At 38.3% G+C, this 13,893-nt stretch overlaps 1 protein-coding gene across 1 annotated transcript in view; it reads left to right on the forward strand.

Moving 5' to 3' along the window:
• Positions 1 to 13,893, forward strand: part of LOC139128323 (nucleolysin TIAR-like) — a 103,172-nt gene that overhangs the window by 72,278 nt on the left and 17,001 nt on the right. The window lies entirely within an intron of this gene.

A 13,893-nucleotide genomic window follows, 5' to 3' on the forward strand; every position in this document is an offset into this window, starting at 1 on the left:
GGCATGCAGCTTTTAATAGGATATGGAGGCAGCTCTGGAGATGTATCTACTTTCTGGTCTGAAAGCATTCTTAAATAAGTGATGTTGGAAGGTGCTAAGGGTTGGAGTCTTGACAATATTGTCAGCGAGGTGTGTTTGAATGTTTCACGGTGCAGGCAGCTTACGATGTAAATAGTGGCAATAACCTATAATAAAAGCAAATTTGTAAGAAAACACGTTCCGACTTTGAATGGGAGAGAGCTGAACGTAAATGGCTTTTAAGAGGTGACACTATGACTGCAGTTCAGGAAAGGAACTGATGGAGGGATCTAGCATGATGTCGACATGCGTGGTCCTCAAGTTACGCTCAATAAAGCTTAGTTGAGTTTCAGGGATTGACCTTTAACCCCTAGTCATGAGTTGTGCAATCAAATTTTACTCAAATCTCAGATCAAGTTATATCGATGTGTGAATGCAAAGTGACAAGTGTGCTAAATGCAGTGCCGTGTGTAAATTAGAGGCTAGGATTTCAAATTTCATGCAAAAAACCCTGAAATTAAAGATGCTGTGTGGAGAGTCATCGTAAGAAAAGAGAACATACAGAGGCTTGCCTCCCATGAAGTTTTCATCAAAGCACTGTCGATTATGTCTTATGAATGACTTTCCTCAGCCATGAGAGAGACTTAAGTGATCTGATATGACTTCAAGCAGAATCCTAAACAATTTACATCTATCCGTATTCTCTGTTGAGCAATCGCTTTCATGATGATACTTTTTGCTGCTTTCATTTCTTGAGATTTCACTGATGATGTGAAATAAGGGTTCGAGCATTGAATTCCCACAGCGGTGCCGTGTATTCCCAGCACTGCTCTCAAATTTTTGATCGTCCGTGGCAAATTAACGACGGATTGCAGGCTGACGGAAACTCCTGATGAAGGAATCACTGGTTCATGAAGTCACTTGAATCGGCAAATCATTCTGTTGCACAGTGGTGTCCCCTGTTGATGGCGAAATCATCAGTCAAAGACACCCTTGCATGCAAAAGTGTTCTTCAAATTAAAAAAATTAGATTCTTGTCCTTCATTTCGTCAGGGTCGCAGGTCTTCTATATCATACTTGATCTAAGTAAGCAGTTGTTAACCTTGTGTACGTTGTAAATTTTTCCTATAACCCTTGTGTGCGCTTGTGTTCGTAGGTTTAATTTCCTTCCTATTGCTTTCCATCATTTAAGATACCGCTTTTTTTTTAGCATCTGTTGTAAAATTTTATGATGAGGACGATGATGTCTTGGCTCACAGGATTTTCTTTCTCCCAGTAAAATGGAAGTTTTGGACTGGGAATGAAGGCCGGTGGCTGGTAATGTAATACCAACATACTCTTTTTCTATATTTCATGGTTTTTACAACCAGCATCTGTCGGGAATTGCCCATTAATCAGCATTAAATTTGATCCTTTGAATGTTGTAGATTGTGGCCCAATATTTCAAACGGAACCTTTCAACAACCAATTTGATACAGTTGTATTCTTTACCATGGATATTTGGACTGTACCACTGGGGAATGGGGAGTGAAGGGGTGAACATTCTCACAGTCTGCTCTTGAGATTTTTTTTGTTTTTGACCTTCAACAGTTTCTACTGACACTCTCCTCATCACATGCTGTGAAAGTATGTATGTCAGTTTGAATGGTAAAAGCACCGGATGCTTACCTGTGCAAAACATTCACATAGAAAATAATGTTTACTGATGACACAAACATGCCTCTAGATACTTCAATAGCGGGCAGTTTCTTCACACAACCAAAGCTACGATGGATTGCTTTTGTTTACCTGTCGCAGCAAATTATTGATAAGGACAGCCAGGACGCGACCATATGGGTCGAATGGATATTTTTGGACTCACAATTCATGTGTGGACTCTTGATTATCATCAATTTGATAATGTTAGAAAGATGATTAATACGTGTTGATTGCTTGCTGTAGGCAACATGAGACTCTCTCTCTCTCAACTATATGCTATAATGAAGCTTTCTCCTATACAATCATTGTACTTGGCATTTATGTGGGGAAAATAGCTCGGATGAAAAATAAAATTGCGCAGTAAATCACTTTGACAGCAGTTCCGCTGAAGAGGTGAGAACTGAAGGTGCTGGAAGAAATGTTCACATCAGATGTGAATTTTCTAGGATGAATTGGGAAAATCCCAGGACTAACAGAAATTATCCGATGACTGTGTTATTGCAGCCCTGAAGTGGTGTCTGTCACTGGAAAAGGACAGTTGTCCATTGAAAGGGTCACCATGGAATTAGCAAACTTGGGAAAAAAATGCTCACAGAAATGCGCTGTTAAGCTAGTGGGTGGTAATTAGGAGTTTATTTATTGACCAATAAAGATGGATTTTAATTATAATTTCTGGGACAGGAACAAGTAGAAATTGAGCTACTGTGTTTTATGGCACCCAGGATACTGTGTTTTTTGGTAATCATTCAAGGATTACCCCCACCCCCCCAGTCTACATTACCTATCAATAGGTGTTGTCGAAATGTTTGCAAATTGTATGTTGTTCAGTAGCAATTGATGCATTCCTGAGGCATTCTGTGAATTCTGTAAGAAAATTTGTCGAGATTGTTAAAAACTACTGCCATTTATACCGCAATTTTCCAACATTTAAAATCAAGTGTAGGAGTTGTCACTTCCGGCTATTCAATCAGATTTTGTTTTCCATTTGCAAAATGTACTTGTGGCACAATAATCCATTTTTCACGTTATGACCATTCTGTGGGTAATCTTTCCATCAGTTTGTTTGCAGTTTGTGGATCATGCGTTCATCACAGTACAGAGAGTACACAGAGACTGGCAAGATTGAAAGTATGAGTTCAAACTCAAAACATTGTTTGTTCATTGATAAGCATTTGGTACACGACAAGTGTTTAATATGTATTTGCACAGAAAATAATTTAAACCTCATTCAGTAGATGATTTAGTATTCAAGGGTGTGGGAGGAAAAATAACAGAAAAACACTTTTCATGGTGTTCGACAAATTTCCAGGAAATGTAGAATATTTGTTGGCTTCAGTTGATTGAAGTGAACTCAAATACTTCTCACTTTCTTACAGTTAGCAGTAATGCTAGAATGTTGACTGGCCAGTGCTACACCTCTTCATGTTTGTGTGGTGAGAACACACCATCTTGTCTATCTCTGTAGTTGATGATTTTAATGTCTTTTGTGTGGCCTGATGCGATAGAGTGAAAACCAATCTGGGTGTCTGAACCATGACTTCATGTCGTTAGGTGAACCAGAAATCACGTTCTGACAAGGAAAATTAGGTTTGTTTTCTTGGAGATAAGTAAAATGCATTGCAGTGTCACATCTTCTCCGCAAAATTCGCCTCCTCCTCTGTTGTCACCGTGGAATTTTACGAGTTTGTTAGCAGTGTGTGTAGTGGCAAACTCATTTGGCGAGAGTGTAGTGCCTAGGTGAACCCTTGACATCCACACATCAATCTTGCAGCCAACATGTAGTTTTTGACATTGCCTCTGTGTTTAGCATTCCCTTCAAGCTTGCTTCCCCATCCACTGTAGGAAGTCGGATTTTACTTAATTTCCTCTCAGTCCACTTTCTGCATTCAGAGCTGGCATTAAAGCTTTTACAATGCATTAACATTCAGATCTATCTGCACAGATAAATTGTTTCCTCCAGAGTATTTCATATTAAAAATCGGTGGTTGGTACAGGCTCGCTGCGAGCACCTGTATTTTCGTACCATGTGTCATATGTGTATGGCAATTCCCACATATGCAAGTTCAACACGATTCATCAGGTATGGCAGCGTCCAACAAACTAGAGAAATTACTTTCATTTGTTGTGTTATCCTTATCGTAATAAATTGCACTTCCAGGAGCTGCTAGCTATCTTCTAGCTGGATGCGTTATCTTTCTGCTTCACTCTCAGATTGGCAAGGGTCAAAGGTCATATTGGGTGATGGTATCTAGTTGGAGTTGTGAAGGCGTCATCCTGAGTTCATTGACACAGTCTGTTTATCGCATTAGCTGCCTCTCCTAATAGTAGTCCAAGATGGTCCTTCAGTATTAAAATCTACCTTTGTAAATTGCCCAGGTCTTATTATCCCTGGAAAGCAAAACCTGTCACCATATTGTTACACTGACTGCATACGTGACCGTTCTTAGATGTTTTGAGCAAAATCTTTTCATGAATGCTTTTCCTTATATTCAAGGAGAAAACAAAATGTAATGTGAAAAAACACCGAAAAGTAGATATGGTTTGATTCAGATAGATTGGTTCATGAAATTATTCCATGATGTCACGACATTTATTGAATGGAAAATTATTTCCATCTATGAAAATGGGTTTGTTTTTTTTTGTAGGAAAAAAGAGTCTTTGAGTGCCTGAGCGTGAAGTACTTGTGGTTTATGTGCTAGCATACTGTCTATTGAGTTGAGCGTATTCAGGGGAAAAAGCTCTTGAAAAGCAGACATATGATTTCCTCAGCATCAGAACTAAACGAGTATGTAGAATAGTACGGTATTTCCTTACTGCATTGAATCCAATCAGCCAAGGGTTGCCCAGTGTTTGAAGAATTTATTAGCCAGTGGTGAGCCTAATGACCTGAAAGCATAGGCAGCCATTACTGGAAAATTACTTTAAACAATTACAACTGCAAATGGCCTCAGCTCGCTATCTCTAACTTCCAGTAGACTTGTTACATGGAAAGTTGCCTGCAAATTACCCAATCGGCGTTCAGTCCCGGCTTCCAAGTCGCCTTGTGACGTCAACAGGGAATGGTCCTTCTATCTTTTGCCGTGGAGACATAGTTTTGGTGTCTGTTGAACAGACCCTGATGTGTCTTTAGCATGCACGTCTCTGTTGCAGTAGGGAAAACAAAGATGGATAGAGCTGGGAGTTCCGAGGCAACAGAGTTAAAAAAAAAAGTTAGAGCGAAAAAAAAGGGAAAGGATATGAGGTGGGAAGCAATTGGATGACAAATATGTCCGTGTGTAAATTAGGGTACAAGGCAGCAGGTTTCATATCAGTCCTGTCCCTACGGAAATGAGCAAGAAAGACACACAAGGGTAGCATTGTGCATACTAAATAAGCTTTAAGTGGTGTTCATGCTGCTGACAAGGCTGTTTGTTGATAGCTAAGGAAATCGAACCAAATTGACAAAAATCCAGACCATTTCTTTTGCCTGCGATTCTCTGTCACTTGAAATCTGGACCTGATTTTTGACAAATTAACTTTTTTTTTGGCAATGTTACACTTCATGTAATGATTGTAATGAGCGGCGGCTTTTGGTTGATTTGTGATAGTACTCAGTTGGTTAGGTGAATGTTATTGCAATTACTAGCGGTGCCAGCGACGTTTTGCCTCTCCCTGTTCAACAGGCGTCTTAAGCAGGGCCATTCACTCTTCCCATCCGCGACACGGAAGTCAGTGACCATAATTTCTTCATCACAATAATTCATTCACAGCTGCTGTTTGATTGGTGAGTCACCTCGTTCTGCTCATTTGCATATGATATCCTGTTTGTAGCATCCAATCAGATGCAGACAATCTATTTAGTGCTAGTCGCATGACAAAAAAAAATCGTGGTGTGTGATTTTTGACCCTGGAGCAATTGTTCAAGCTTTCACATCGCTGAATAAATTGAAACTTTTGAGATTCTCCTGGTTTACGATTTTCATTTCAATTCAATACTATTTTGCTACCAACAACATTCTGTAATGCAGCCCTGTGACTATTTAAAACAACAGAAACATTCTACGCAGCGTATTTTGACATTATCTTTCTCCCAGAAGTCCTTAATGGATGCGAGTATATGAGGGCTTTGCGGGGTTCATTATTGGATTTGTGCGGAGTCTATGCATGACATACCATACTCATCCCACATTGTGTTCCTGAAAAAATTGAGTCTTGTGATAGTAGTTCAGAGTATTTAATAGTCACGCTTGTACTTGATGTAAGCTCTCTTCCAATCTCGCGACTTACTCCTCTCATTTTTACATTCTCATAATTGTTTACAGATTTCACCCAACATTTTTCATGGAAGTAGAGTGAGATAAATGCTCTCAATAAAATTTCTCTTTTCTTGTAAAAAAAGCGACATCTCTCAAAATGTTTGAGCAGTTCATAATGTGACCCTGTTCGGTATTTACATTGGTCAACGTCACAGACAAAGCGCAGTTTGAATCTACTTTGATCGTACCACAAGTTATGGAATTTTGTATCAGTATGACAAATGCATGCATGAGTTTTACAGATATCTTCATGCTGCGATATGTTCAGCGTGGCCATCAAAGTCTCCCATGAGACACCGGTGTTTTTCTCTCCTGCAAATCCCATCGTCAATATTTCAAATATTGCTGATAAATTTGCAGAGGATTGTAGATTATGTGTATGTTCTATGGCCTTGGGGAATATTCTTGTACTTTGCCGTAAGTAGTAAACTCTTGAAACGCTTTCACTTGCCTGTTCCGTCGCATTATGACTGTTTTGGTGTGTCACAGGGATATACTTTTTCAGCACAACAAGTTATATATTATTTCAATAGAAATATTTATTTTGTGTGCTTCCTGAAGACGCTTGACAGAAACTCACAATTGAAGGATGTTGAGTTTACACAAGTCAGAAAACTGTACAGGGTTGGATGCTGCACTTATTCATTATCTTTTATGTTGTGAATTCATTTTATGATCATATTAGCACGGTGATCCTAATAACACACAGATAAGCAAATTAATCATGCTGTATGCATGCATAAATAATATTCATACCAAATAATGTATTCATATATAAAGTTACAAATGTGCGGAACCTGGTAAAATATTTCAGCTGGCATTTGCGGAAAGCCATGAATTGTTTGGATTGGTTGTATCTCATCTTGTTTTGACAAAAAAGCTGAAGAAATTATAGTGTTGTAATGTTACAACTATTTTCTTTTCATGCGGAAAAAGATACTGAATAAGTAGCCTGCGTTATTTCTTTAATAAGTAGAAGCGACAGAAACCATAGAAAAATTGCTATTCTGCTTTGAAATTTGTATGATTTTTTTGTGAGCACTGCAGGTCATTGCTTCTTTTGTGGTAGAAGCAAACATATTTGCTTTCTAGCCATGGCAGGAATAGCTATTCACAATCTAGCTGTGCAGGCAATAGCTGCTTCACAATCATGCACCAATTGTAAACATGGTTGACTTGTGATTTTAATACCATGCCCCGACAGTGGAGCTCTTGTCGTTGAAATGTCAGAACGCATTTCGGTTGATTTGACTTTTTCTTTGATCTCTTTTAGTAGTAGTTTTGATGCCACAGGCAGGGGGGACGTGGTTGGACTCCCATCTTGTACATCTGCAATTCATGCTTTTATATAGGCAGGCTTCAGTGCTATGTGTTCTTTTTCGTCTTTATGTTGAGTGGATTGCTTGATCTGCTGAAATATGAAGCCCTCCAGAGTTCGGTAACCGAAATTTGGGCAAAAAACACACAAAAAAGTATAAAAAGCCATACAAGAAAAGTCACAAGATGTTCCATTGAAATAAAAGCTTGACTTCTGAGAATTTTCTGAGGGGAGAATTTGATACCAGTGCATTGGTACTGTACTAATAGAATGTGAATTCCTATGATTTTCTGTAGCCCATAGTTGTACCTGCGTATGATCAGATCAACGTCAGAACTTGCATGTCTGTATGTTTGGTCAAGCTATGATAAAAGACACTGTTCAGAAATGAACCGTTTTACCACAATTCACCATTGTGTCAAAGGCCAAATGTACAATATTACAACAATTTATGCAATTGTACAATAACATTTCATGCCTTAAAAAATTTCTCGACCGGCATGAATTCGCATTTTATGACCCAATAGAGTATATCATCACTGAGAATGCTTATAGAACTAGTAAAAGAACTCTATCTATTTGTTTTAAAATTAGAAATGAACTAATAATATTCATATTTCTTTCTTGAATCATCTTGACAGTTTATTTGAGAAAAATTTTTGAGCCATTTCTTCCTGTACACATCTATTCTTTCTGGACTGTACTTGATCCAATTTATTTTTAGCATCCAACAACAAGTTTTCAAGTCAAAATCAAGGTGGTATTGGCATTTCTCCACTCTGTACTTTGAGAGGAATTTTTCATTTTGATACAGGAATGTTTATGAAATTTAGAGAAGCCCCTATATTTATTCACAGTTACGGCCATCTGTTCTTGCACTTGATAAGATGACATCATTCTTCTATGCAAATTTATCTTTAGGTCACTTTGGCCATGAGTTCATTGATCAAGGTCAATGTTATTGGCTCATGTAGACTGATTTCTGAGGGTATTATTACTCCCCCCCCCCCCCCTCCAACGGATTTTAGGATTAACGTATTTCAGTCGCCACCGATGAAAACCAGCATAACAGAATCCTTGTCTGGTAAAAAACCCTTCAGCAATTATTTTAATTCCAATGGTGGTAAGAAGGATGCATTGCAGCGTGTTTGCCAAATCTACCACCCCATGGAACTTCTTTCAAAATTCTGAAACCAGTCCCTGAAAGGACATTTTTGTCAGAAGTACGCAATGTGAACAGGCTTATCAGATGAAGAGTTCAAAATCAAGCAGTGACCCTGTTATCTTGTCTTCATCCAGTCATTTGGGGGTTCCAACTTGTCCCCCTCCCCCTATGTCCATGATTGAATTCATGAAGGATTTTTTATAGATCCTCCCAGGAACCATAAAATAGTATAGTATCCTGCATTACTTCAGTAAATGGGTAGTTAGATTTGTGTCTTTACATCAATATTTGATGTGTATCACTGTCCTCTTGGTAATCTACTCAAGCAAAGCTCGCTGCAACTCTCCCAAGATGACAGCTATACTGACAGGGGTTCAGAGATCACCGTCTTCATTCTTGTCTCTGCCAATCTACCGCGATATTTTCATTCCTAGAGCAATACGCATTAAAAATTCCATATCCGGCTCATTTTCTTTGTAATTCTGTGGCTATCAGTAATAATTCAGTCACTGTCGGTTAATAGGAGCTGTAAAATATTTGCAATGTGTGAACTCATCAACGGCAGGGAAGTCAGAATGATAACATGAAAGGGAAAGAAAAGTGCTATCTCTTTCCTTACATGCATATTGTTCAGATAGGCTTAACATAGTGTGCAAATTTCCTTTTCGGAAGAATTTCTTTTTCTCCTTGTTGTGTTATCCCGTCGCGTCTGAATCAAGCTTGCCGTATTGCTATCAGTTTTGGGAAAAGAGAGCGGAGTGGCTTGGGATTTGCGAAAAGAGCGTGATAGCCGGGGACTGGCTAAATTGAGCTATCAATTTGACTCTGACCATAAACAAAGTGGAGACGACCGTTGGATTTCATTTGCTTGATTACAATACCATAGATGATGCTCTACCACTCCCCAGAGGGCAGGTGTGCATCCACAGGCCAGGCTCTGTGCCGACACAGACAACCAACGGTGTTCTTGTTGTTTTGCCTTAGCATGTTCTCATTTCATCCCAATTTTCAGCTCACGTCAGAATTTGCTTAAAGAATGTATATGGAGATGACATCGACAGCTCTACTTCTGACATCACATACTGAGAGCACTCATCATTTTCAGTGAACAGAAGGAGTTATATTCTCATTGTGAGTGTGTGTAGAATTTTTCGCTCTCTCCACACATTCGACATTTAATCGAAGATGAGTTTTGCTTGACCTGTCCTTGATGTATGTGTGAAACTCAGCATGCCGTGTGTGTTTGCTCCATGATAGCTGGTTTTAGTCTGTTGTAGTAGTGAGTTGCTGTGTTTAATAATCTCCATTTCAATGCCAAGATTATTAAATGGGGTTAGTGCTGGTAGAGGACCTTGCAGGCGTGTCTAGGTAACATGCTCAAATGCCCACCGGAGAACAAAGAACTGTAATTGATCAAATGAGACTTTTTCACAATGCAATTAACATTATGAAAGAAAGGAAAACTGATTACAATGGTGTTTTGATGTTCAGGATGCCTGACAAAAATTGTATTACGGTGTTTAAAAAATGTGCAAGTTTGTATGAAGAGAGCAATTCCTGATCTCTGTGACCAGATGTGTAGAATTTATTCAGTGTGTACATATTTCTGCCGCAAGTCTGTGCTGTTTTTACTCAGAGCAAGGCTCTCACTCATGCATTGCATGCTTCATTTTCTTTCCATGCCTCCCTCCACTAGTGTTGCATCTTGTTGAAAATAATTGCAGCGTGATTCCGTAATTTCATAGCAGTATAAAAAGCTTTGTTAGGCATTGCCAGCCCTCAATAGATGCAATAAGTCAAGCAATTACTGGCAAGCATTACCACAATAATATCTGAAAATGGAGCAAATTTGATCTGTCCAAGTCAGTCATGTCAAACACACAAATGAATAATTATCTTTGAAATGAATTTAATGATGCAACATAGCAGGCGTTAGATGTCGCGGACTTCCTAATGCAAGTTTCTGTAGCGTACTACAATTTAGATTTCAAGGCGTTATACAGCAATACGTTGAACTGTACATTACGAATGTATGGCTGATACTTCCTGCCTTACATGCAAATCTTGCTTGCTATACTGTACTTCAATTTCAGTTTTGCAGGTAAGGTACAGGCAATGAGAAAAAAATGGTGTAATTGCACTTATTTATACATATCTCATGACACTTTTTTATTAAACATCTGGTTTACTTAATTTCACATTGGGATTAAGAAAAGGATTTTGTAGTATGTTTTTTACACTAAAATTGTGTCAAACACCTGATCCCATCTTATGTTGATATTATAACTGAAACTTGTCATTCTTTTGCTCACTCAATGCAATGGTATGGCTGTTTTCTGCTAATATTAATTTATTGGTGTAAATATTAGACTGACTTTGAATACGGCTTTGTTAACTGGACTTTGGAAATTAATGCCAGTTGCTGTTAACGTAAGGTTGAACCTATGTGTAAGGAACGGATATGGAAGAGAACATGATGTATTTACATTTTAAATTTGTATATGTTATTATCAAGCATATGATATTAGGAGAGAGCTTTTGTTCAATGTTTGGAAATTATGTTAATTGATTTAGCCTGAAAGCAAGTGAGTGGACAGGATAAAAATGGGACGTTATAGTTTAGTGCCCTCAAATGTTCATGGTTTCTGCAATCTTACAGTCAGTTTGGGAATTTCTTTCTTGAAATTTCCTTGAGTTAGCCCAACAATAATACTCTCAATATGTAAAATTTTCTTTCATCAAGGAGGACACTTGTGAGCCCAGTGGCGTGTCAAATTTGCTTAGAGGTGACTCTGTGTTAGAGGTCAGGAGATTGGTTAGAGTAAAAGAAAGGAAGAGGAGAGAGAGAGAGAGAGAGAGAGAGAGAGAGAGAGAGAGAGAGAGAGAGAGAGAGAGAGAGAGAGAGAGAGAGAGAGAGAGAGAAGCAATACTTGGAGAGGTCAAAGAGAGGGGGAGAGAATATTTTAAGAGTGAAAGAGGAAGGCAAACTGTGATAGAGACAAACATTAATAGCGTCAACTTTCATTGAATTCAATAAAGGTAATCTGATTCAGAATGATTTATGAAATTGGAAATGCAAGGTTAAAGCAAATGACCAAAACATGGCGTAGCGTTACAAGGAGACGCGGTGTAATTTGGTACATGTTACCAGGGTAGAATGCAAAACGAATGGTAATCACATGCATGTGTTTGATTGTGTGGAAATCCACTCTGGGATTAAACATGGACATTCTCAGAGTGATTGTGTATTTTTTAGTGACTTCCAGCCATCATATCCAATTAAAGTAGTATGCAGCAGGTAATGCAAAAAACAAGACAAAAACTGTATGTTCAATTAGCAATGAAGAGAAAAGTCTTCTATCACTGGATAATTTGTGAATAAAAGGAAGGATATTAATTGACAGACATAAACAGTAATTGTAGTCGTGGGATCAATATTTCTTTTGTCTTCTGATGTGTTCGCTTTCTTAACACTGATATAATGCTCCCATCAGGGGCATCCACCATAGCCGTAACTTCTTCAATGTTTTGATAGCCTAGTGTGTAATGTCTGTGGTGATTTCTGTTGGGCATTCTCAGAGGCGTAAATGAGATGTGCCAAAAACAGTGAAGGTGGAAATCAAATCAGAGGAGCAGTGACAGCAAGGAATTGCTCAGGAAACCTTTCGGATTGTTTGAAGAAGGATGGCCCCAGGGCTGTGCATACCATGAAGTGGATAATCTTGTCGGGGGGAAGCCAAAGCCGATGTTAACGCCTTTTTGATTGACTGCAGTAGCACAACCTGACAGGTTGTTGAAAGAATCATACAGTGCAGCTAGGCAGCTTCATTACAACCGTATTCCCACCGCAAAGCAATATTTCAACCTATATCCTGTCCTAGAAGGAAGGATATGCTCACAGTATTTGATACATCATTCCTTCAAGGGAAGGCCTTAATATTAGCATTATCCTACTCCAACATCAGTTATATGACACCTTATTACAAGCCTATTATCGTTAATACCTGTCTTAGATATTAAAAAAACCCAACAGATTTGGGTACTGCCCTTTTCCTGTACATTTAACTCTTGCACAGTTCATCCCAGCATTTGAACAGACACAGCTGTTGCTAAATGTGCCACCAGTGCTATGCTTCAAATACTTTTCAAGAAGTTTATTATTTTAAATCCATGTTTTACAGATTATTAAATAGTGAGTTTAAGAAGGTTACTGAATAGTAAGTTTAAGAGGAACCTTAACCGAAGGTTCTATATGTTTGTGTATTAATTTAGTGCATGCTGTGTCCAGAGAAGTTCAGAGAGGTTTAGTAATGTCTTAATCGGCTGCAAAGGTGAGGTTGTATTCTGAGAAGAGCAAAGTTACGAAAATGAAATAAGGGATTATGTAAGCAGGGATCAGGTGTTCATATTTAGGATTTGTGAGTTTGAGATTAAGGACAACATGACTTATTGATAAGTACAAGTCTGAGAGGAAGACCGCTGTGAAAGCGGAAAGTTTTAGCCATCTAGTGGATGTTTCATAATGATGCTGATGTTGCTCATATTACCTGCTTATTTATAAAAGGAGAGCTCATGTTCGGACATGGTTATCTGTTTGTCTGTCACCTTGTGGTATAAGTGTGTTCAAAGGAGACCTCAAAACAGAAGAAAATATAGTCAATGAAACCAAAGAACTTCCTTCTTTTCTTTTTAATCTTGGAGAAGAACTAGCAGTCTATTTTGTGTTTTTTTGTACAGTATTCTGTAAAAGAGTGCAGTCTTTATGTAAGACTTGCATATTAAGAACTTATTTGCATATCACTAACATTACCTGCATAGCAAAAACCCCTTTGCCAATAGACATGGTTTCAACAAGATTGGCAACATTACTTTTAATCATTTCCCTCTCAGACCACTGAACAATGTAAGGCATGATGTCTGTATCTTGGGAATCATTGTAATTAGTGTATGTGTATTAAAGTGTTGAAACTGTGTGTTTTTAACCCAATGTGCCAGTCTATCATCATTTACATTCATGTGTTCATTTCCAAAGTCATCATTACAAACACCAACATAGAGGTCCATTATCAATTTTTGAGGTCATGCATGCCATATGCAGATAAATGTGTGCTTAATGTTTTGTATTGTCTCTGACACACAAAATTAGTTGTTTTCACAGAATTAATAACTTCAATTAGTCTGGGAGTTATAATGAATGTGGCATCCCAATGAGGAATTCTGGAATGTTATTGATGCATTGGCAATTCTGGGCAGCATACGTGAGGAATGTTCTAAAGTGCAATTTTGTAGGGAAGTTTAACTCGCAGGGGAATGCTTTTTCACAGTGATGTTTTCTTTCTCCTACTTTATTTACTGGCAATACAAAAGGAGTTTTCACTTTGACTGTGAAGTGACTGGTC

The sequence above is a fragment of the Ptychodera flava genome, unplaced genomic scaffold (genome assembly GCF_041260155.1).
Source record: "Ptychodera flava strain L36383 unplaced genomic scaffold, AS_Pfla_20210202 Scaffold_49__1_contigs__length_964681_pilon, whole genome shotgun sequence".
Lineage (NCBI taxonomy): Eukaryota > Metazoa > Hemichordata > Enteropneusta > Ptychoderidae > Ptychodera > Ptychodera flava.